The sequence below is a fragment of the Tursiops truncatus genome, chromosome 18 (assembly GCF_011762595.2).
Source record: "Tursiops truncatus isolate mTurTru1 chromosome 18, mTurTru1.mat.Y, whole genome shotgun sequence".
In the NCBI taxonomy this organism is placed as follows: domain Eukaryota; kingdom Metazoa; phylum Chordata; class Mammalia; order Artiodactyla; family Delphinidae; genus Tursiops; species Tursiops truncatus.
In genome coordinates, this window is record NC_047051.1 from 68,119,088 (window position 1) to 68,142,793 (window position 23,706).

Here is a 23,706-nt window from a genome sequence, read left to right on the forward strand (position 1 = left end):
GTCTGTTGTTTAAGCCCCTGCATCTGTGATAGTTTGTTATAGCAGCTGGAGTTGAGCAAGACACCACTATTCTCTTGCTGATCAGCATGAAGGGGTGGGCCCCAGGGATCTGAAGGGCTGAAGTTCCCCAGGTGACTCCAATGCAGGTAAGTCTGAACCTGCCTTGTAAATACAGATAGCTGGACCCTCTCATTTGACAGCTGAGGAAATTGATGCCATTTACTCAAAACTCCTGGCACCATGACCACCTCCTTGTGGTCCTACCCCCAATCCATTTCCCATGCACTGGTCAGACAGATGTTTAAAAACCTAAACATTCCCTTGAGATCTAAAAGTTAAAAAAAATTTTTTTAATTAAATATTTCTTTCAATTTATTTTTTGACTTTTCACTTTGAAATAATTTCAGACTTAAAGAATACTTGCAAAAATAGTACAAATAATTCCTATAGGCTCTTCTCCCAGCTTCCCCCAATCTTTAAAAATATTAATTAATTAATTAATTATTTTTGGCTGTGTTGGGTCTTCGTTGCTGCACGCAGGCTTTTCTCTAGTTGTGGCGAGCAGGAGCTACTCTTTGCTGCAGTGTGCGGGCCTCTCAGTGTGATGGCTTCTCTTGTTGCAGAGCACGGGCTCCAGGTGCACGGGCTTCAGTAGCTGTGGCATGTGGGCTCAGTAGTTGTGGCCTGTGGGCTCTAGAGCCCAGGCTCAGTAATTGTGGTGCACAGGCTTAGTTGCTCTGTGGCATGTGGGATCTTCCTGGACCAGGGCTCGAACCCATGTTCCCTGCATTGGCAGGTGGACTCTTAACCACTGCACCACCAGGGAAGTCCCCTCTCCAAATGTTAACATCTTACAAAACCACAGTCCAGCTGTCAAAATCAGAAAATTAACATCATCGCAATAGTGTTCTCGAATATGTAGACTTTAGTCAATTGTCATCAATTGTCCCAACAACCTCGTTTTTGGGGTCTAGGATCACACATTTAGTGCTCTTGTCTCCTTTCATCTGGAAGAGTTCCTCAATCTTTGTCTTTCATGACCTTGACATTTTTGAAAATTATGGGCCACTTATCTTGTAGAATGCTCTTCATTTTGAGTTTGCCTGATGTTTCTTCATAATTAATGCAGATTATGCAGGCTTTGGCTAGAATATCAGTGAAATGACGTTGTGCCCTTCTCAGCACATCCTACCAGGAGGCGTAGAATGACTCTACATGCCACTGCTGGTGTTAACTTTTATTATTTGGTCAACATGGTGTCTGTCAGGTTTTTTTCACTGTGAAGCTACTATTTTCAAAATACAAAAATGGTACCGTGACTAAAGGGCCCTATGTGATCTGGCCTCTCCTTTCCTCTATGTCTCTATCTCCTTCTACTCTTCCTTTCTTACAGTTCCTCAAATTCTCCAATCTCCTTCCTACCTCAGGGCCTTTGCTCATGCTGTGCCCTCTGCCAGGACCACCCTTCCCACCCCCTTTGCCTGGCTGGCTTTTTATTATTTAGGCCTCAGCCTTTGTGGGCCTCACAACCTAAACAAAGTTCTCATACAAATCTTTCTCAAAGTGTCCTGCACTTTTTCTTCATCACATTTATCCACATTAAAAAAATTTTTTTAATTACATTTTAAAATTTTATTTTATTGATGTATAGTTGAAATACAATGTTGTGTTAGTTTCTGGTGTACAGCACAGTGATTCAGTTATATATATTTATAGTCTTGTTCAGATTCTTTTCCCTTATACACTATTACAAAATATTGAGTCTAGTTCCCTGTGCTATACAGTTTGGTCCTTGTTGTTTATCTGTTTTAAATATAGTAGTGTGTATCTCTTAATCCCGACCTCCTAATTTATCCTTCCCCCCACCCTTTCCCCTTTGGTAGCCATAAGTTTGTTTTCTGTGTCTGTGGGTCTGTTTCTGTTTTGTAAATAAGTTCATTTATATCCTTTTTTTTTTTTTTAGATTCCACATATATGCAATATCATATGGTATTTATCTTTCTCTGTTTGGCTATCCACATTTTAAATTCCATATTCATTTGTATAAAGTCCTTCTCCCCAGCTAGACCACAGGCTGCATGAGGGGAAGCAACCTGTCACTCGTGTTTACTATTATATATCTAGAACCCAGCATGGTGCAGAGTACAATTTTTAGACCCATTTCTAAACTTCAGTGAATAGACTCTATGTGAGCAGCAGGATTTTGGGTCAATCACACAAGTTTTGCAGTGCTTATGAACTGGCCTGTGTACCTTCTCAGGTCTATGCTTGTTTTTCTTAACACAGTGCTGCCAGGGACTGGGTGGCCTGGGGTGAGAGCGGAGGGGAGCAGTAGCCCTCATAGGTCATGTCAGTGAATCTCGCTCAGATTTACAGGATCTGGGTAGCAAGGTGCTGGCATTTCATGTTATGAAAGCAAGAAGTTCACCCACATGTGAAACAAAGATTCCCTCTTACCCCTGCAAAGGATATCTGAAAATTATCTTATCCAACACAAATAACATCCTGTCCCTACTTACCTCCAGGCTACACACACACAGACTCACACACACACACACACACAAATATACACACACTCACACACAGCTGCCCAAAGATAGCCATTATGGTGGTTTGATTTCAGATCAATGTGTTTCTCATTCCCTGCCTCAGGCTCTTTGCTTTGAACAGTGATTTAGAAAACCTCTTTTTGTTGTTGTTGTTAAAAAAAAAAAAAGGCAAATCCTTTCTTCCGCTACCTTTTCAACTGTAAATCAAACCATCCCTACTGGGTTTTGATGCAAAGGAGCAAGTCTGCTGCCCTCTGTGAGCTCCTAGGCTGCTACCCAGCTGGAACTTGGGCAAAAATAAATGACACAGTGCTTCCCTGGTGGCGCAGTGGTTGAGAGTCCGCCTGCCGATACAGGGGACACGGGTTCGTGCCCCAGTCCGGGAGGATCCCACATGCCGCGGAGCGGCTGGGCCCGTGAGCCATGGCCGCTGAGCCTGCGCGTCCGGAGCCTGTGCTCCGCAACGGGAGAGGCCACAACAGTGAGGGGCCCGTGTACCACCAATAAAAAAAAAAAAAAGACACATAGCCTATTTTCTTACTCTCCTTTGGCTTCCATCATCCTGCACATCACGTGCTCCCCTCTCCCCATCTACAGCCTGCCTGGAGGTCTAAAAAGGTACAGCGCTGCCTCTTCTCAGCCTACACACCACTCTGTTAGGGGAACCACTGACTAAAACCGCCCACCCTGGCCAGGCACCATAGTAACCACTTGCATGAGTTATCTTAAACAGGAGGTCCTGGTAAGGGATGTGGAACTAACAAGCTACCACCAACCAGAAGAATTCGGGAAAGGTCAAAAGGAGAGAGGAGACTCCAGTCCATATGTCTTACCAACGTCCCAGAATCCTCCTCGCTGGAATCCATCTTGGCTGAGGGATGCTCGGGCCACAAGGAAGAACCCTGAGTCAGAGTGATTGGCCAGAGACAACCGGAAGCTAACCCATGACCATAAAACCCGAGACTGCGAGCCACGTGGCAGAGCGGTTCTCCTGGGTTCCCTCACGCTGCTGCTCTCCGCCCCCAGGTGCCCCTTCCCCATAAAGTCTGTTACTTTGTCAGCACGTGTGTCTCCTCGGACAACGCATTTCCGAGTGTTAGACAAGAGCCCACTCTCGGGCCCTGGAAGGGGTCCCCTTCCTGCAACATCTCCATTCTCCCCCTCACTCACTCCCTGGCCCCTGCATCCCTCACCCTGGAACCTGCTGGCAGCCCCACCGCTCCTTCCGGGGGCCTGGGACAGCAAGGAGAGACCTTGATGAACTTCTGAGCACACAGAGCACATTTGGCCTCTGCCAGAGCTTCCTCTGAAGCCTACAAGCTTGGAACGCCTCCAAGACAACGGACAGAGGGTTGGGCTGAGGTCAGCGAAACATCGTTTTTCATTTTCCTCAGCGGTACTTCATGTCAGCGCTGCGCCCTTTGCTTCCTCACTGGGCGTCCATCTCTTGGCTGCGTTTGTTGATGGTCTCAAGCTGTAGGGGGTCGCAAAACCTTTCACCTAGCGGCATGGGGGCCGTGACCCCCTACGTCCACCGTGAGGGGGTTGCCAGGCAGTCAGGCTGTTTCTGCTGCTGGACAGCAGCTGTTCACAAGGCCAGGTGGAGCCGTTGAAGGTGACAGTACATGTGTCCCTCTGTGCTGGAGATCCAGGGAACCCCAAAGGGGGTTGGGCTTCTTCATTTAGCAGGATGACATGTCCTGAAGTGAAAGATGAGTATCTGCAGCACCTCATCCTCCAAAACCCTGCCGGGAGGACGGCGCTAGCGAAGACCCCTCCACAGACAGACCTGTCACCGTGCCAGCTGGTGCTGGGACGAATGGCACGTCCCCGAAGTTAAGGGTCTGTGGAACAGGCATTGACGGAGGACCACGAGCTGTTGTGGCATCTGTGACAGCTGCTGGCTGCTTTCCAGTACTGCAGGCTCCCCGCAGCAGCAACGAGCCATTCATGGTCACTCGGAGCTGATTTGTGTGGGGAGAAGACGACCTTTGCACTGTAATGGACTTGAAGCTTTAGTGAGATCACAGGTTGCGGATTGGATGGCATGGAAATGGGCAAAATGGAATAGAGTTAAGGAAATTACCCACATTATTCAACTCACAGAAAACGCTTTTGCCCAATCAGCAGGATATTTCCTTCTAGTGAAAGTAATTGGGAACCTTGAATTATATGGTTCATCTCCTCAGTTTATTTGGCATTTGGAGAGAGGGCCCATATTTCCAGAACAAAACTGTTCCCAGAAGCATTTCCCCTAGAAGATATGCTTTTAGCTTATCACCAACTCCCTCCAGTTCTTTTACACTCTGAGTTTCCAATATATTGTGTGTTAGAAGTACGTGTGCATGCAAGGCATTTGTGTTCTACCAAAAATTAAGTCGTGTTTCACATTTGATTGTCTTTGGTGAGAGTTGTGAAGGTGTATTTGTTAAGCCTCACTGGCCTTTGATGTCTGGGTGGAGGCATGGTCTTTAGTGGGTGCCTTTGTCCGTTGGGGCTGCTCCAACAGAATCCCATAGACTGGTGGCCTATAAACAAACAAACAACAAGAACAACAAAAACCCAGTATTTCTCACAGTTCTGGAGGCTCAGAAGTCTGAGATCAAGGCGCCAGCCTATTTGGTGTCAGGCAAGAGAGCCTGCTTCCTAGATGGCAGTCTTTTGCTATAACCTCACCTGGCGGAAGTTTTGAGAGTGCTCTGTGGGAACCTCTTTTATAGGACTAATCCCATCATGCAGATTCCACCCTCACGATCTAATCACTCCCCGAAGGTCCCACCTCCTAATACCGTTGCCCTGAAGATTAAGATTTCACCATATAAAATTTGGGGGGGAAACAAAATTCAGTCCATCACTGGGGAAGAAGTATACCTAAATAGACCTTGTGATTGTGACGGCCAGGACTTGTACCCACATCTCTAAAAATGGTAGAAAGGGGGCAGTTAACCAGATTTTCTCTCTTTGCAGATTCATGGGGATGGATTTTTGCAGAACTGGAAACAGACATATTCTGTTTGATGGCAACCCTCCTCCGTAAGGCCCATTTAGATCTTGTGGAACCAACCTCCCATTAGTTTTGGGTCTCAGTGACATGGTTTGGAAATTTGCAAGTTAATGGTACCATGTAGGAAACTTTAGAAAGCCTATGTGCCTTTTGAAACATGCAGAATATGAATTTCAGGATATAGCTGACATTTAGAGGTGTGAACCTGGGTGACACAGACATTCACTTCTTACTGCTATGACGAGCACATTAGGAGGAAAAGGGAATTCTAGCTCTGATAGCCAGAGTTTCTTTACTACCATATATGGATCAGGCTTCTAAATGCATTATGTTAATTGATCACTATAAGCCCTTCATGAAGACAGAGGTTACACAAATGAGCGAGGTCACACAAGGAGTAGATGGCAGAGCTGGGACCCAAATTTGGGTTTGGCTGACTTCAAAGCCCATTTTAACTTCCACCCCTCCCAATTTTCATCCTCTTGAAATAAACAACTCTAGCAACCTGGTTTGTCACTGTTCACAATGCTTTTTATGCCTGAACAAAATATATACCCATGAGTAATGTTTACATTTTTGTTCACTTTTATGAAAATGGAACAAACATACTGTTTGCATAGTTCTCTGAAACTTATATTAAGTTTATCTTCTATCTTTTTCAAAGACCTAGAAAAGACTAAGAAATAAAAATTTACTTTTGGAAGTTCCTTGGCAGTCCAGTGGTTAGGACTCGGTGCTTTCACTGCCGTGGTCCAGGTTCAGTCCCTGGTCGAGGAACTAACATACTGCAAGATGCACAGCGTGGCCAAAAAAGAAAAAATTTACTTTTATTCAAAAGTTTGAGAGCAGCAAGAAAACCAAATGGACCAAGTGCCTTTCTAAATAGGAGTACTTTAATATTCTAATGTCATCTCTCATTATTGGTCTGTTTAGGTGTTCTCTTTATCCTTGATTGACTTTTGTTATACTAATTTGCTTTCAGATATTCAAATTTATTACTAAAGGGCAGCTAATATTTTCTGATATTTTAATTTACTCCACACCTCTAGTAAAATTGACTTATTCATTTCTAAGAATTATATATTAGCTTTCTCTTTTTTGGTAATTATGCTTTCTAGCGATTTTCTATTTTAGAAATCTATTTAAATAACAAGTTTTAGTTTTTATCTTTTTTCCATAATATTTATTTAATTAATGTCAGCTTTTATCTTTTTTAAATTGTTGAAATGTCCTTATTTTTATTATTTTTTAATTGAAGTATAGTTGACTTATTTCAGCTTTTATCTTTTTTTTTTTTTTGCGGTACGCTGGCCTCTCACTGTTGTGGCCTCTCCCTTTGCGGAGCACAGGCTCCGGATGCGCAGGCTCAGCGGCCATGGCTCATGGGCCTAGCCGCTCCACGCGACATGTGGGATCTTCCCGGACTGGGGCACGAACCCGTGTCCTCTGCATCGGCAGGCGGACTCTCAACCACTGCGCCACCAGGGAAGCCCCAGCTTTTATCTTTTTAAATCAATCCTTTTAGCTCTGTTTTTGAACAATTTTAATCTATTTTCTTAAGTTGAAAAATTTAGAAGAGACAATCTAATGCAGTGATTAAGTACATGGACTGAACATTAGCTGCTTTTGTTCAAAGCCTGGTTTTGCCATTTATAAGCTGTGTGACCTTGGGCAAGTTACTTAAACTCTCTGTACCTTATTTTTCTGCTCTGTATAATGGGTTGTTGTGAAGATTAAATGAGTTAATATATGTAAACTCTTAGGAAAATGCCTGGCACATAGTACCTAATTGACAAAAATATTTGGAAAGAAAACAAATGAACCCCTTTAAATAATAAATAAGGGGATCACATTATTTAGAAAAAACATTTTAAGCTATGGTTTTGGTATAAAACCTTCCTTTCAGTACTTTCTAGTTGATTGTTTATTTTAGTTTTTTATACATTTCTTCCAATATTTTATTACAGAATGGCTCAAACATACAGAGAAGTTGAAAGAATCATATAGTGAACATCATGACCAAATTCTACAATGAACATTTTGCTTTATTTATTGGATCACATATGCACCCAACTACGCATTCCTCTGTCCATCCATCAGTCTTGCTTAGTTTTTGGATGCATTTTCAGGTAAGTTGCAAACAAATTTTGATATGCTTTTGATAAAAGATTGATTAAGGGAGTGTTCCTTAATTCTAATAATGTAAGTTTTGGGATCATCTTCTTATTGCTTATTTCTCATTTTGTTAGAGTAGGAACCAAGAATATGGCTTGTGAGATTTCTACTTTGGGGAGGTTTTCTTTGTGGTTAAGCACATGATTAATTTTTATAACATGGATACAAGAGAAAAGTTGTATTCTCTGGAAAGCACAGTTCTCTATACTTATTAAATTGTTCTTCTTGATTATATCATTCAAGTCCTCTCTATTATTATTGATTTTTCTCTGCTTGATTTGTCAAATTCTGAAAGATGTATGTTACACTCTCCTGTTACAATATTTTAAAAGTTGTCCTTTTATTTCCATTAAGCATATCCCTTCTATGTGAAGTTTTCTCCTATGCCATTCATAGTATAGATTCCCTGACACACTAGCACTATCCATTTAGTGTAGCTATCAATTGAAAGAATCATTGCTCACTACCATTTCCTCTCCCCTCATCTTTTCCTCTCTTGGGGTGTCTGATCTCAGTCAATTGGCATTTGGGTAAGTACTTCCTATTTTCCTTGGCTAGGGAACATTGATCATATATATCCTTGCAGGTGTGAAAATATGCATTTGCCCTGAAATCTGAGTGATATCAAGGACTGATTGCTCCTCTGAACCTCTTGTGTCTTCCCTTAGGATTTTCATCTCATTGTGTTTTTGCTTTGGGTTATGAGTTCTTGATCTTGTGGACCATTAATTTGGATCTCAGCCATGATCATCTTCTTTTCCAATTCATATATTGAATTTTAAAATAAAGATGTCAAGTGTCTTAATTAGCTCAGGCTACCACAACAAAATACCTTAGGCTGGGTGGGTGGTGGGGGGTGCTGTTAAACAACAGAAGTTTATTTTCTCACACACTGGGAGGCTGGAAGTCCAAGATCAAGGGCCTGCATGGTTGGGTTCTGGTGAGAGCTGTCTTCCTGGCTTATAGAAGACTGCCTTCTCTCTGTGTCCTCACATGGGGGTGGGGGAGGAGAGAGGGAGAGAGGGAGAGCGGAAGAGAGGGAGCTCAGCTCTCTGGTATCTCTTCTTCTAAGGGCACTACTCCCATCATGAGGGCCCCACCCTCATAAGCTCATCTAAACTTAATTAGCTCCCAAAGACCCCATCTCCAAATACTGTCACATTGTGGGTGAGGGTTTCAACATAAATTTTTTTTTGAGGGTAGTGGTGGAGAGGTACAATTCAGTCCATAGCATCAAGTTTTCTTTTTTCTCTCTTAAACTTCCAGAATGTATTTCAGGTATTCTACTTAAATCTCCTTGGGTTTCTTATTAGTCATCTGTTCAAAGTTATCCTCTGGGTCTTCCCTAGTTCTCCTCCAGTGGGAGCCACTATCCAGATATTCCATGACCTGGCCTTCTTCCCTGCCTTTCTCTCTCCCTTTCCTAGGTTACTGAGTCCTTTTACATACAAATTTATATATTTTTAACCTGCTCACTTTGGTTGTTCCTTCAGCGCTCACACTGGTCAGGATGTCGAGGCCTCCTGAGCAGTGTCAAGCTGGTGATCCCTCTATGAACAAAACTAGAATGTTGCAATGTCTCTCTGAGAGTGATTCAAGTGACAGCCTTCCCCAGCAAAGGACTTAGCAAATCACCTCAGCTTTCATGGTCAACAGGAATGTGCACATTCTTCCAGAACCTATGCTACAAATGGGCAGATAAAGAACTTCCCTGAAAACAATCCAGGCTCTGGTGCCTAGGGAACACCCCACTTCGAGTTGCTAAACTCCCCTTTTATTCAGCTACAGACTCCTTGGGTCTCCCCAGACACCGAGAAGATACATCTCTCTTTCAGAGATGTTGGGGGAACCCATGGCCTCCAGTGCACCCTCCAGACTCTTCCAGCTTGACTGGTGTTGTGTTGCTCTGGAGTTGAGATGGAGAGGGATCTGAGACACACACTCAAACCACCATCTTCCTCCAGGTTTCTCAAGCCCATGCTCTTAGCATAATGACCATTCAGTCTCCATAGGCTAATTCCTGTGGGGTTTTGTTTTGTATCACACTTCTCGGGTGTGGAGATGGGGTGCTCTACCTTCCATCAATAGAGTTAGAAGAAGTATAGGTTTGGGGTGAGGCAGGCATCCTGTGAGCTATGTATAGAATCAAGAGCACTTTCACTGTTAAACTGAGACAGGAAGGGAGCAGGGCCCAACCTTTAAAAGAATGACATAGCCTAAGGACACAACATAAACTGGTTAGAACCAACTAGGTCCAAGATGGCAGATGATTGACTTCCACTAGACCTTGAGCCTCAATATATTCTCATTGTAACACATCAGCAAGCTAAATGACACACCCACAGGCACCATGACAGTTCCAAGGCAGACCATAAAAGGCCAAAAAGTGGGCAGTGGCCCAATTCCTGGAAATCCCCACCCCTTCCCCAAAATAGCTGGAATACTCCTCCCACTCATTAGCCTACGAAATTACCCACCCCTATTAAAACTGACCACCCCGTACCCTGGTGCTCTCTCTCCTTCTGAGATGGCCCACACTCTGTTTCTCCCTGAATAAACCTTCTTTCTCTTTACTATGGCTCACTCTTGAATCCTTTCCTGTGCGAAGCCAAGAACACACACTTGGCAGCCGTCCCAGGGACTTGCCCGAGACCTGGGTTATGACCATCCTCTCGCGCCCCATTCTCTTTCCTGCAACAAAACCTCAAGGCATTTTGGGGTATGGAGGGTCTCTCAAAAAGGAGGAGGAATCCACTGAGAACACTTGTAAGGATCAACCAAGATGCCTTTCAGAAAACACCTGGGAAGCCAGGGACAGTTTTAGACCAAGGAGGAAGGGGGTGTGGCAGCCACAAGAAGTCAGGGATTGGGTAGAGCAGTCAAGGTAGCATTAGTCCCCAGAGATACAGGATATGCAGGAAATGGCTTCTGCTGGGGCAGATGGGGTCAGATCTGGACTAGTGGGAAGGAACCATCATCCCTCTGCGGTGTGCCGATAGCACGTGGTCAAAGTAGCTTGGTGGAGGGGGAAGGTGGGCGCTAAAATCCTGAGAAAGGAGCGGCTTTTGTAATTTATTCATTCAGAGGGTGCCATTTTGTAGTTCTCACAGATGTGACTTAGTGCTAGCAGTGACTCACGGCTGCAACCTTGGAGAGAACTAGGTCACTGAACTAAACTTTATTTTGTAGCATCAGTGGCGGTATGTAGGTAGAGTTACAGGATGAGATTTATTACCTGTTGTGAGGTCATGGACAAAGAGAATGGTGATAAACTTTGAGAAGGTAGCCCCTTGCCTTTGGCCAAGTGTATAAGGCTTAACTGACACACCCAGTCCTACTCTACAGGTGAGAGTTATACTAGGTGCTCAGGCAATGTTTATCAAATGAACACATGCACAAAGACATAAACGAGTGCCCCAAACACACCGAGCTCTTTCTCTTTGGATTTTTCAGCGTGCTGATGCCTCTGTTCACCCTGCTCACCTCATCTCAATGCCAAAATGAAGTTACAGTGTGACTTTTCCCCATGCAGGAGACGAGTTCCTGTGGTAGGTGTCCAGGTAATCCAAAAAGCAAAAGCTGTGTTTAACAAGAGGGCTGTGTTACGGCAATGGGCCGTGTGGTTTTCAATACTGGAGGCATTTTATAGATGGGAATGGAAAATGTAAAATTCCCACTTTTGGTTAGGGATACATATCCTGAATTTCATGTGAATAAAAATTAAATTTTTAAAAAAGATAAATTGTGATTCAAGCGATGCCTTGCATCTGCCTGCAGTTTCCAAATGTGATGTAATTGAATTGGAGGAATTACTGAGAACAGATGCTAACCCATACACTATGCATACCCTACAGTGAGAAAAATGACAGACTTCACTCTAATTGCCCCAAAACCATTTAAATTTTAAATTGCCTTAATTATTGCATATTTATTATGCAGTATAATGGGAGTTTACAGAAAGATCCGATGGAAAACAGTAGGTTTTGTAAAAGGCTTCAGGGCTTCGGTGTGGGATAAACAGTAGCCACACCTACTGCAGGTGACTAATCAAAGGGAATGTGCTTTGCATCGTATTTCTTTTAACAGAAAAATGTTATCACCTACATATCTCACCATTATTTACATTCTAATCACCCTCTGGTGAGGAGTTCAGAATGGAAGCATTTTTTCATTAGGCGGTTTGCCATGGCAACTTGAGCTGGGTAAGGTCCTCTGCTGGTTCCATCACTGGGCCTGGGAGCTGAACTCTTTTTTTCCTTCGTTATCACTGACCTCCCGCTAGGATGTTCATCTTCTGATGAGCACTTGGTGGCAAATGGGACTAGAAAACCCCTACAAATTCTCATTTGGAAAGAAGAAAAGATGGTTTGTCTCCAGCCATTGGAAGTACAATTAAATGTTGATAGACAAATACAAGGCTGGAAAAGCAGGTGATATAAAAAGCTGTAAAATCTTGTTTCATCCAACCTGAGAAAGCTAAGTGGAATCCGTCACTATTGACCCTGGCTGAGTTTGCATTAGCACCGCAATTCTTTTTTTTTTTTTTTTTTTTGCAGTACATGGACCTCTCACTGTTGCGGCCTCTCCCGTTGTGGAGCACAGGGTCTGGACGTGCAGGCTCAGCGGCCATGGCTCACGGGCCCAGCTGCTCCGCGGCATGTGGGATCCTCCCGGACCGGGGCACGAACCCATGTCCCCTGCATCGGCAGGCAGACTCTCAACCACTGTGCCACCAGGGAAGCCCAGCACGGTAATTCTTAAATCGCCACATCTGTTGATCGTTTGAAAAGGGTCCTGGGTTTTTGACCAGTCGTCAGGAGTGACTGAAATTGTTGGTAAGAAAATCTGGCTTTGGTAAATTTGTTGGCAGCTGTAAACAAAGAGAAGGAGGTTTTCGAGAATTACTGGGGCTTATATAATTTAATACATGTTATATATATTTTGGAGAAAATACACAACTGCTAATGAAAAAAATGAATATTAAAGCAGGTTTTACATAGGTCCAAGGGCTGGTGTGATTCCTTCATTACTATACATACTCACTCCTCATTTAGTTGTTCAACAGAGTGTCTACCATGAACTGGGCTCTAAGGAGTATTAAAAGAGGCATTCATGTCTCTTGATTGTAGACAATCTCGTCTATTACCTGATATAAAATTTACATTAATCTTAAGGAGATTTTTAATATAAGGGAGGAGAGAGGACAATAACTGAAAGAAAAAAAGAAAGAAGGAAAAATATATGCATAACTATATACATTTAAACAGTGGCAAAAATATCCAGCTGTCAAAAACATTACAGAAAAGATGAGCGTGAATAGTGTTAAAAAAGAGTAATCAGAAGAGGTTGTCTTAGAAAAATTGATCTTTATTTTAAAGATGACAGTTGTATAAATATATATGAAGTTTAAATATCACGAACGAAAGTGAAAGCTTCCCATGTTACCACGCCTTCCTATTGTGTTGTACAAAAGCCCTGCAACTTTTTTTTTTTTTTTTTTGCGGGGGTACGCGGGCCTCTCACTGTTGTGGCCTCTCCCGTTGCGGAGCACAGGCTCCGGATGCGCAGGCTCAGTGGCCATGGCTCACGGGCCCAGCTGCTCCGCGGCATGTGGGATCTTCCCGGACCGGAGCACGAACCCGTGTCCCCTGCAGCGGCAGGCAGACTCTCAACCACTGCGCCACCAGGGAAGCCCCTAGCCCTACAACTTTTTAACACATACTTGATTATCTATTGAAAAAAATTTATTATGAAACTGAGATCATAGTACACACAGCGTTCTGCCATTTGCTATTCACTAAAAAAAATAGTATTTTGAGGTCCTGTGGGGGATGATTTGCATCCCTTGGGAGGTAGAGATAGGATCGAATGGGTACAGGGGACTGAGGGTGAGGAAAGGTCCTATTGATAGGCTGGGGCTTGTTCTGCCAGAACCAGAAGAAAGGCAGCAGCCAGAGAGCTGGCTGGAGCTGGGGAAGCACCGTTCATTGGGCAGCCTCCATGGTTATTAATATTATGCTACTTATAAATAGGAGATTTGAGTTGATTTTGTACAAAAAAATTCATCATTTGATCTAAGAAAGAAATAGAACATTTTATTCTAGCCAAATTGAGGATTATAACCCCGGGAAGAGGCTCTCAGAAAGCTCTGAGGGCTGTTGCACCTGTTAGACGTCAAAGCACAGTTATATAAGGTTTTGAGACAGTAGGCTGTACGTTCAGTGATGTATTATTGACAGTTTACACAGTCCGGGTCTATTTGTACAAAGCGAGTAGTGGGTCATGGGTCATTGTGGTCCCTTACGAGATTAAGCAGGAAGGATACCTCCTAAGGAGTTATCTTGTTGATGCTAGGAGAATGTTGTTCTTTATGGCTGAGCAGGTATATCTGCCAATGGGGAGGTCTGGTCGATGCAAAATGCAAATACCCAATGCACAGCAGAGGGGAGAGAGGAGGCCAAAGGGCAGAGAAACATTTTTATATTCAAATCATCCTTGACTTGCCTTAGAAAATGTATTTTTATTTCATGAATTTACAATTCAATTTGGTTAAAAAAAGACAAATGGCATTGCAGGAGAATGGGACATGAGAGAGAATGGGGTCTAGTAGGTTCTAACCAGTTTTTGTTGTATCCTCAACAGTTGTGTCATTCTTTTGATGGTTGCACCCTGTCCCCTTCCCTCCTGTCTCAGTGGGAAGAACTATAGTGTTTGAGGAGTATGGTCTTATTTACAAACTGAATAAAGAATTAGAAACAAGAAGACAGGGAAGCTCCAAGATGGGCCCCTTACGTTCCATTCCAGTGAGCAGTGAACAAAGGAAGGAACACCTTGTCTGAGCAAATTAAAATCCGGTGAAATTCTTCTTCTTCTTTTTTAAACTATTTGATTTTTGCTGATTCTTTTTCTTAGATTGCTGTGTCCTGGACTTCCCTGGTGGCACAGCGGTTAAGAATCTGCCTGCCAATGCAGGCGACAGGGGTTCGAGCCCTGGTCCGGGATGATCCCACATGCCGCAGAGCAAGTAAGCCCATGTGCCACAACTACTGAGCCTGCACTCTAGAGCCCACGGGCCACAACTACTGAGCCCACATACCGCAACTACTGAAGCCTGCACGCCTAGAGCCCGTGCTCCACAATAAGAGAAGCCACCGCACTGAGAGGCCTGCACACTGCAAGGAAGTGTAGCCCCCGCTCGCGGCAACTAGAGAAAGGCCGTGCGCAGAAACCAAGACCCAACACAGACAAACATAAATAATTGAATAAATAGATTAAAAAAATACTATATATATAAAAAAAATTGCTGTGTCCTCCTGAATTTAGCTAAGATGACCCCTGACAGAGAAATGGTCCATCTCCCTCTGGCATTTCCTGTTTCCCCTTCACTCTCCTTCTGACACAAGCTTTGGGAGATGCCAAGCTCTCTTGGAGTTTGTAGACAAAATAACAGTGCAGGTGCGTGCCTCCTCTGAAACTGATTCTTGATTTTCCTTTGAATGTTTTCTGTTGGATTTGTGGACATGGCTTCATCAGACCACCCGTGCAGTCATCCACAGCAGCTCAAACAGCTTCCTGTTTTGTTCTTAGAGGCTGATTCCTGATTGAGTTTTCTGTTTATCTTGATTGCAATTAATTAAAAACTACAGCCTACAAATATCAGAGGATCCTGCTACACAGTTCTTAGGAAAACAACAAGTCCAAGTTGCTTTTGATTTCATTTACATGGGCTCTGTAATTGAGTTAGTGAGAGAAACATTTATTGAGCGTGTCTAAAATAAAACAGGCATTTATAGTAGCATGAGGAGAGCAATGTAAAATACCATTTGTACCAATTATGGTTAGGACAAGTCACTGAGTGTTCACTGTGGCAGATACTCTGTTTATCATATTTCATGCAAGATTAACTTAACTTTCTTATGTTTTCAAAGCAAAAACTACACAATACAAAATACATGTACAAGATTTCCATTACATAAGCACAAGCATGAGAGAGTGTTACCCCCCAAACTGGGTTTGCCTCTTGCTAGGTGTCAAAAGACACAACCAAACCAAAGAGCAGGAGAAGGAAGGATTTATTACTTACAGCAAGTAAGGAGAATGCTGAGGATCTTTCCCAAAGCAGTCTCTCCTCAAACAGCAAATCTGAAGTTTTGGGCTTCCCTGGTGGCGCAGTGGTTGAGAGTCCGCCTGCCGATGCAGGGGTTCGTGCCCTGGTCCGGGAAGATCCCACATGCCGCAGAGCGGCTGGGCCCGTGAGCCATGGCCGCTGAGCCTGCACGTCCGGAGCCTGTGCTCCGCAACGGGAGAGGCCACAACAGTGAGAGGCCTGCTTACCGCAAACAAAACAAAACAAAACAAAACAAAACAAAAACTGAAGTTTTAAGCTAAGGGTCCATGCATATTCATGAAGGGGCTTGAGCAGAGAAGAATTCAGCATAGAATGGGGCAGAGGTTGACAGAGTCCAAGCGTTAAGTTGACTGAAAGTCCCAAGGTTCAGAAAGCGTCAACATTATCATTCCTCAGGTTCCAGTGGACCTGGTGGTTGAGAGCTTCAGGCAAATCTTTACCATTGAAACAGAACTGGGAGTCTTTACATTGATATATATTATCTTTGCTCTTGTTACTTCTCTTCCCTGATAACAGTTGTTTGTTTCTGCATTCTTTTGTTCACACAGTTTAGCTTCGTATCAAACTGTGCAGAATAGGTAACTTGATAGGGCTATGATGAAGGTCAAGTATCAAAGGCTATAGCGTGTCTTTCTTTTATGATCTGAACACATAGGAGTAAAACAGTGTAATGATTATTTCAGCTTCCCCAAGTTGGGGATTTGGAGCATGGGAAATGGAGACAGAGTAGGAAAGTGGAACCAGAGAAAGAACTAGGGCACTTTTCTTTCCAGGGAAGAGATGAGCCTTAAAACAAATAATAACATCACAATAGCAATAAGAGTAGCACCAAGGGGCATTAGACAACAACTGTTTAGGAAGGGGTATATACGCAGGACGTGAACTGGGTGGTTTCTGAGCTCCTTTCCAGGGCATGATTCTGTGACAAATCTGTTTTGTTCACAACATGTCAATATTTTTCTCTCAACAATTCCCTGCTCAATAAAGTGCCATCATTGCGTTACATTCTCAGTTCTTATTTATTTATTTATTTATTTATAATTGTAAGGGGTTTGTGTCTATGCAACTTATTTCATTCGTCATTTTGGAGAAAAGAGGACCTCATTCTCCTGCTGACTTAGATACATAATCCCTGTCTAATGAAGGTTATGGGCAGTGCTGTTGGCCCTTAGAGGGTAAAGCCCTGTGACATGTGCAGAGGGCACAGCCATTGATGAGCTGGGGCTCCCCGCAGGCTGGGCTCAAAACTAAGGATATCGAGACATCTGCACTGAGGGAGGGGGGGTCATGTGACAAAGGGCTGGACTTGTATCTTGAAGGTTGGACAGCGTTTCTCTAAGTTTCACTGGAAGATCCACGAACGTCTCCACGTTGTCCCACCTGCTTTTAACTAAACTGTTTTTCCTCAAACACTAGCAGTCGAGGTAATTCAGGAATGGTTTCCATTTCCATTTTATTGTTTATTTTTTTGTTTGATGACTGAAATCATATAAGCTTTTATTTTTTAAAATTCTAAATATATGTACAAGGTATCTAGAGAAGTAATAATTGAAACACCTTGGAGAAGGAACCTGGGAGCTTGCCAGGGTGGTGGCCTATTCTGTTGACGAGAAATCCATCCCTCCTAAGAAAGCCCATTTCTCAGCCAAACGACTCCAAAGCGAGAAGACGCGTCTGTCACCATGTACCTTCCATGTACTGGTTTACATTAAATTCCTGTGAGGAATTTCAAATGACTGACTCTCAAAATTTGAGAACCCAATCTGTTTACATTTGAGACTTCCTACAAGTTGAAGGTGCCTTCTGCTATGGTTTGAAGCCTGTATGCTGGAAATCAGAAATTATTGTAATTAAACAGAAATACCTCTCACCTCAGCATTTAACAGAGAGAAATCTACTTTTGCTTTGAATAAAGACTGTCCTCAGTCTGTGATCTCAGCAAGGCTGAGCTGCCAAAGAAGGCAAAGTGTGTGTTTGTCAGCGCCCTGGCAAGTGACTTGGAACCGAGGAAAACACACACACACACACACACACACACACACACACACACACACACACACACACACACACACACAACTGCTCCCACTCCCAAGGCTACAACAAGCAACTCCTTTGATCTGGGAACAACCCCAGATCTGACTTCTTACACCAGCTGGTGCAGGATGAATGTAGAGAAGAGATGTTTTCCTTCCAGAAAGTACAGGGTGAGACACGAGCCGCCCTTGAGTGGCTCTGGCTGTCTGCCAGCTGGCGGCCTCTGTTCCTTGGCTCCCAGGCCGTGGCCACGTGGTCTGTTCAGGGAGGAGAACGTGGACACGATAATTTCGCCTGTTACACGTGAAGCGTAGGGCCCCAGGAGAAAACCATGATAGCATGAAGGGAGAAAAATCTAGGGCACTCTCCCAGTGCTGAGGTGTCTGGTGAAGGAAATCACTCTCCAGAGAGTCTCTTACTGAATCACTACAAGTCGAGGTGGAGAATTCTGTTGGCTGCTTGAGGCTTTCTTCTTCCACTTTATTACAGAGCTACCTTCCTTGTGTCCATCAGGCAGTGTTTTCCTTCTGGGACTGTGCAGCATAAATGCTGACAAATTCTAAGCCCCAGCACTCCTTTTTTTATGGTAACATTTCTTATGCGTTAGAGAAACCTGCCTTTTCAGGGTCCCTAGCTTCCTGTGTGTCATGGTTATGATGACAGCTTAATTTACTTTAGTTACATTTTATAATGGCTACTTCTGGACACCCCAAGTCATCAGTAAGTTTTCTCCCCATCACACCATAGGAAGGCTTGTTTCTGGGAATGTTCTGGGAGATGCCTAATTCTAGTCATCATATGCTGCTTCCAGCAATTTCTCCCTCCATTCCGGAATAACAATTTAGCTTCCCAGCTTGTAGCATCTAACAATGGCTAACAGACCTTCTTTTATTACTTGTGTGTGGGGTGTGTTTGTGTATGTGTTGTTCAGAGGAGAAGAAACATGGCCAGATGCTTATTTGTAAGACATTTATTATTTTTATTTCTCTGCACTGATTCTAAAGATTGAAAATACTTTTAATTTCACTATTAATTCTTCGCACATGGTATTTATGTATTCAATATAAAATGTGTTTATTATCATATGCAAGTGGCTTAAATATTGAGCCTTTCAAAATTAGGAATTTCTTCCATTTTTAACATTTGAGAAAAATGTGCTCTTTCTGGGAAATGATTTCTACAATAAATATGGTTCATTTTAATTTTTGTAATAAACCATGCCTACAGTACAGATCTCTGAGAGTAACAATAACAGCAAATTTATTTTTAGCTGTTATTTGCAGAGAAGTGTTGTTTACAAATCATATGGGGTCTTAACTGATATTCACAAAAGCCTAACGAAGCAGCATTGCTTCATTCCTCTATTCTTTTACTCACTCAACAAATGCACATTAATCGTTAGCAGGTTCAGGGCACATTGTGTGGTGCTATTGATACAATGGTGAACCAGGTGGATCTGGTCCCAACCTCATGGAATTTATAGCCACTTATGAGCAGGTATTATTAACATTCCTGGGGCTTCCCTGGTGGCACAGTGGCTGAGAGTCCGCCTGCCGATGCAGGGGACACGGGTTCGTGCCCCGGTCCGGGAAGATCCCACATGCCGTGGAGCGGCTGGGCCCGTGAGCCATGGCTGCTGAGCCTGCGCGTCTGGAGCCTGTGCTCCGCAAAGGGAGAGGCCACAACAGTGAGAGGCCCACGTACCGAAAAAAAAAAAAATTCCTGTTTTTTTGGTCAAGCCAGAGTTCAGGTAGATTTGCATCCGTTTGCAACCCAGAGTCTCTGAGTCTCATTCGTATACAACTGCCTGATCTTGTGGACATGACGTGGCTGGGGAGGGACCATAACTCAAGGAGCCTCATGGGGCATTTGTGGAAGGAGGAGCTCAGAAAGTGCTAGAAGTTGTGTGCAGCCTGTTGGGAAACACTCCCTTCTGGATGTGGGATTCTTTTTGAAAGGAGCTAGTGGATAAGACTCCATAATTCTGATTTAGTCCCTTAAGGGTGTTGTCCCTCTCTGGGTGCCAGACTTTCAGGAACCAAAACTGAGGTTTTGTGTATGTGTAGACCCCAAAGAAATCGAATTTCTTCATGGCCAACCCTGCGCAGAGGTTTGTACTTATTTCACGCAGCTGAGGGGAGGTGCGCTCAGTTTCAGCGTCATGAATCATGGAGGTCTTGAGACAGCTGAGAGACTGCTGGGGTCTCATGGGGAAGAGGCCAGCCTCCCCCAGGGCAGGGAAGGATGGAGGAGCCAGTCTGAGGAGCTCCACGCAGTGTTGGCAGTGACATGGGTGGCCTGGCCCCAAGACAGGCACATCTGGATTTTTAAGTGCACATTAAGAGTGTCAAAGTCACTGCGGCTGAAGCTACGTGGTCAGGGCATCCACTGTCCGGGTGCATAATACTTAGGAGGGTGGACCTGGCAGAGAACAACTCCTTAGCCCTCTCCCCCCACTCCCTGGGAAAGCTCATGAGAAAGGCGTATCGACGTGGTCAATTCCCTTGGCTCCGTCTTCCCGTGATGGTTCTGGGGTGTCCCGGGGCAGCTTAGTAGGCAACTCGGGGAGAACAACTCAGTCAAAGCTCAGTTAGTTTCAGATTTAGGAGAGCAAAAGCATAGGATGTACGACACCAGTTATGAAAAGACTCATGGGATTAAGTGAGGGTGGATTGGTAGAATTGTAGCCTCTCCCCCTCTTCATTCACTCTATTCGCCCCCAAACATGTGTTGAACATTACAGAGGAAGTGAAATGAAAGAAAAGGTCCAATTCCTCCATATTACCCTCCAAATATCCTATTTATATTACTCCCTTTGGGTAACAAGAGTTACATGGACTTTATTAGCTGTGTGACTCTGGGAAAATTGCTTGAACTTTCAGAATCCGTTTCCCTCTGCAAAATGGGAAAAAGAAGGGTAGCGCCTTCGTGGGAATTTTAACCCAGTGCTAACCCCTTAGTAAGCTCCCAGTTGCCTCTTTCTTACCCTCTGCTTTGTCTTCGCCAAATTTTTGTCAGCCCCCCCTCTTTCCTACGGGCCCCTGAACTCTGCTGACCCTCTAGCGGGAGCGGTGGACTGTTTCCCCTTACCAGTGTTTCCTGGGAATCAGCTGAGCACAGCCAGACCCTTTCTGGTCAGACCCCGCTGGCCACTTGCCCTTGCTTGCTTAGATTCCTCTCCAAAGATTCTGCTCCTCTCTCCCACACCCTACAAAGAAACCTCTTTTTTCTGCTTGATTTTGAGATGCTTACGGGCTTGTGGTCACAGCTATACCCATCCCCCTTTTTCCATAGTACCTTTTCCTTCCTTGCAATAATCCTTTTGAACAAGCCTCTCTATACTAAGTCCTGGTCATTTTTTCCCATGGCAGCACTCGATAAACATGACTTAGGAACAATCAATCGTCTTTTTGATCAGTTTGCCAGTTTTAACCCATGTCAAGATTCAACGAGAGGAGGTCAGGTAGCCCGGGGCCAATCACCTTCTATTTGAAAGTATCCCTTGCACTCTGAAATGGCTAATGGTTAAGTCTTGAGGCCTGAGTACCTTTTTAAAACACCTGGCCTTCAGCGGCTGCATTCTGTTTTCCAAGCAACTGAAAAGAGATGGTATACGGTGCTTCACTTCTTTGTGTCTGAGCATTCAGCTCTCTGCTTGTCTCAGGAAAAAAGTGAGTTTCTCTTGAGTACTGACTTAGGGGCGTGTGCTGGGTCCATCCGTGGTTTCTGCAGGGTACTGCTGGTGAATCGCTGCAGAGTGGAGGCCAGCACTTCGAGGAGCTGGTTGGGGACATGCTGCTTAGCGTGTCCACCCCTTGCTAGGCTCAGGCAGCACTACTGGTTAACACGCTGGCCAGCTGGCCTTCAAGGTCAAAATTGGGTCAGACAGAGGAGGCAGGAAGCCCATCTGTGATTTGGCCTCCTGGGGTGTCCCTTCTCCCTGGAATTGCTTTGCTGAATTAGAAGGGGAATTCTGCCCTGCAGAAGGTTGTATTTGGAGTTTCAGGGTCCCTTGGATGAGCTTTAATAGCAGAGAAGGTGCGTGACCTGATGGCTACCGACACACTCCTGTCACTCCTCGTGACTTCTCGAATCACTACACCAGTTCCTCCAGCCTGGCCCTCCCAGCCCCCTCCCCATTTCCTTTCCTTCTCTCCTGGCCATGGCTCCCTCTCCAGGAAGCATCAACTTCCCTTGACTGAGCCCACCTGTCCCCACCACGGAACCAAAGCCAGGCACCGACAGTTACAGACTTCTGTGTGACCTTTCACGGTCAAGGCAGCAGAAATTCCCAAGTTGGGGAGGTTTTGTCGTCAGGGTAACTCGTGTCTAGACTATACAAACCTTGAGGACAATCGCCAGGACAGCTCCTCGGCAACTGACAAAGACTCTATCCTTGACCAAACTCTAGACAGTCCCCTCTTAGCCCTTTTTTGACTCAGTCCTACCGTTGGGCCTTGTCCTGCAGAGGCCAGTTGTAGCAAGCACCTTGCTAAGTCAGTCTAGCAAGAATCTCCCACCCTTCGTACCTGATCACCCTGGGTATCTGGCCGAATTTCCTCATCCTCCACCATGCCGCAGGGGGCGTCTGATCACCCCGTCTGCCTTTAGCAAGAGTCCTGTTAGGTCTTTTTGACCAGAATCCCCTTCTGTCCCTGGTGTTTTCTCTCAGTAATTTCCCATCTACTGACCTTCCACCCTGCTCCTTTGCTGTAAATCCCCACTTATCTCTGCTTTATTTGGAATAGAGCAAGTTCTATACTGAGGTCTCTTTCCCCCATTGCGGTATTTCCTGAGTAAAATCTGTTTTTACTGCTTTACCGTCCAACTTTGATTTTCTTTACCCATTATAATAAAGGCTCTACGAACCATGTTTTAGTTGTTGTGGATGATGGCTGGGCAGTTACCTTTAATTGGTTTTAGTCCTCCCACCCATTAAAAAAAATGATTTATTTTCTAAAGAAATCTATCCACCCTGTCTCTAATAAAAAACTCCACTCAGACAATTTTTTCATCACTGTAGTCAAGCTTTCAGAGCAACTGGACTCCCAGAATAAAGAGAGAAGGCTGTATTTATAGTTCAAATTATTATGTAGCAGTTGACAGTTCTGTTTTGATTGAAAGTCTTGTCTCTGACAATAGGAAACAGATCAGAGTTTATCTCTGCAAGGCTTTAGAATGGCCCTGTAATTCAAGGCTTATCTCAGGGAATGCATGGCTTTTAAAAATGTAAATCTTTCCTGAGCTGTGGTAGTTGCAATCTTCTTGTATCAGACAGAGATAAGCTAAGGAAAAGAATGTCAGTTTCATTTTTTCAAGTCCCCTTATGAGCAAATTATACCCTGACGGTATAAATTTGACCAAATATGTCTGTTCTAGATTTTCTGATAGAAGATCATTAACTTGATGTTTTGTTCTATTTGGATGGTTTAATTGACATACGAACAAAAAAGAAGAGATGATAATTAAGACCTGATTGTATTAAGCTTGGATGTTATGGCTTGTGAAATAAAATTCATATTTTATGGCAAGACAAGAAAAATTTAGACATAAAAATTCTTCTCTGCCTTTTGGCCTCCTTTCTCCCCACACTGTGCATCATGTATCTGCACTGTGCATCGACCAAACCTCCTCCATCAGCAGGAATACCTGCTTAACCGTAAACAGCAACATTTTCCCAGCATCAGCAAGACAGCTCCTTAAAAATAACATTCCTGGGCTTCCCTGGTGGCGCAGTGGTTAAGAGTCCGCCTGCCGATGCAGGGGACACGGGTTCATGCCCCGGTCCGGGAAGATCCCACGTGCCACAGAGCGGC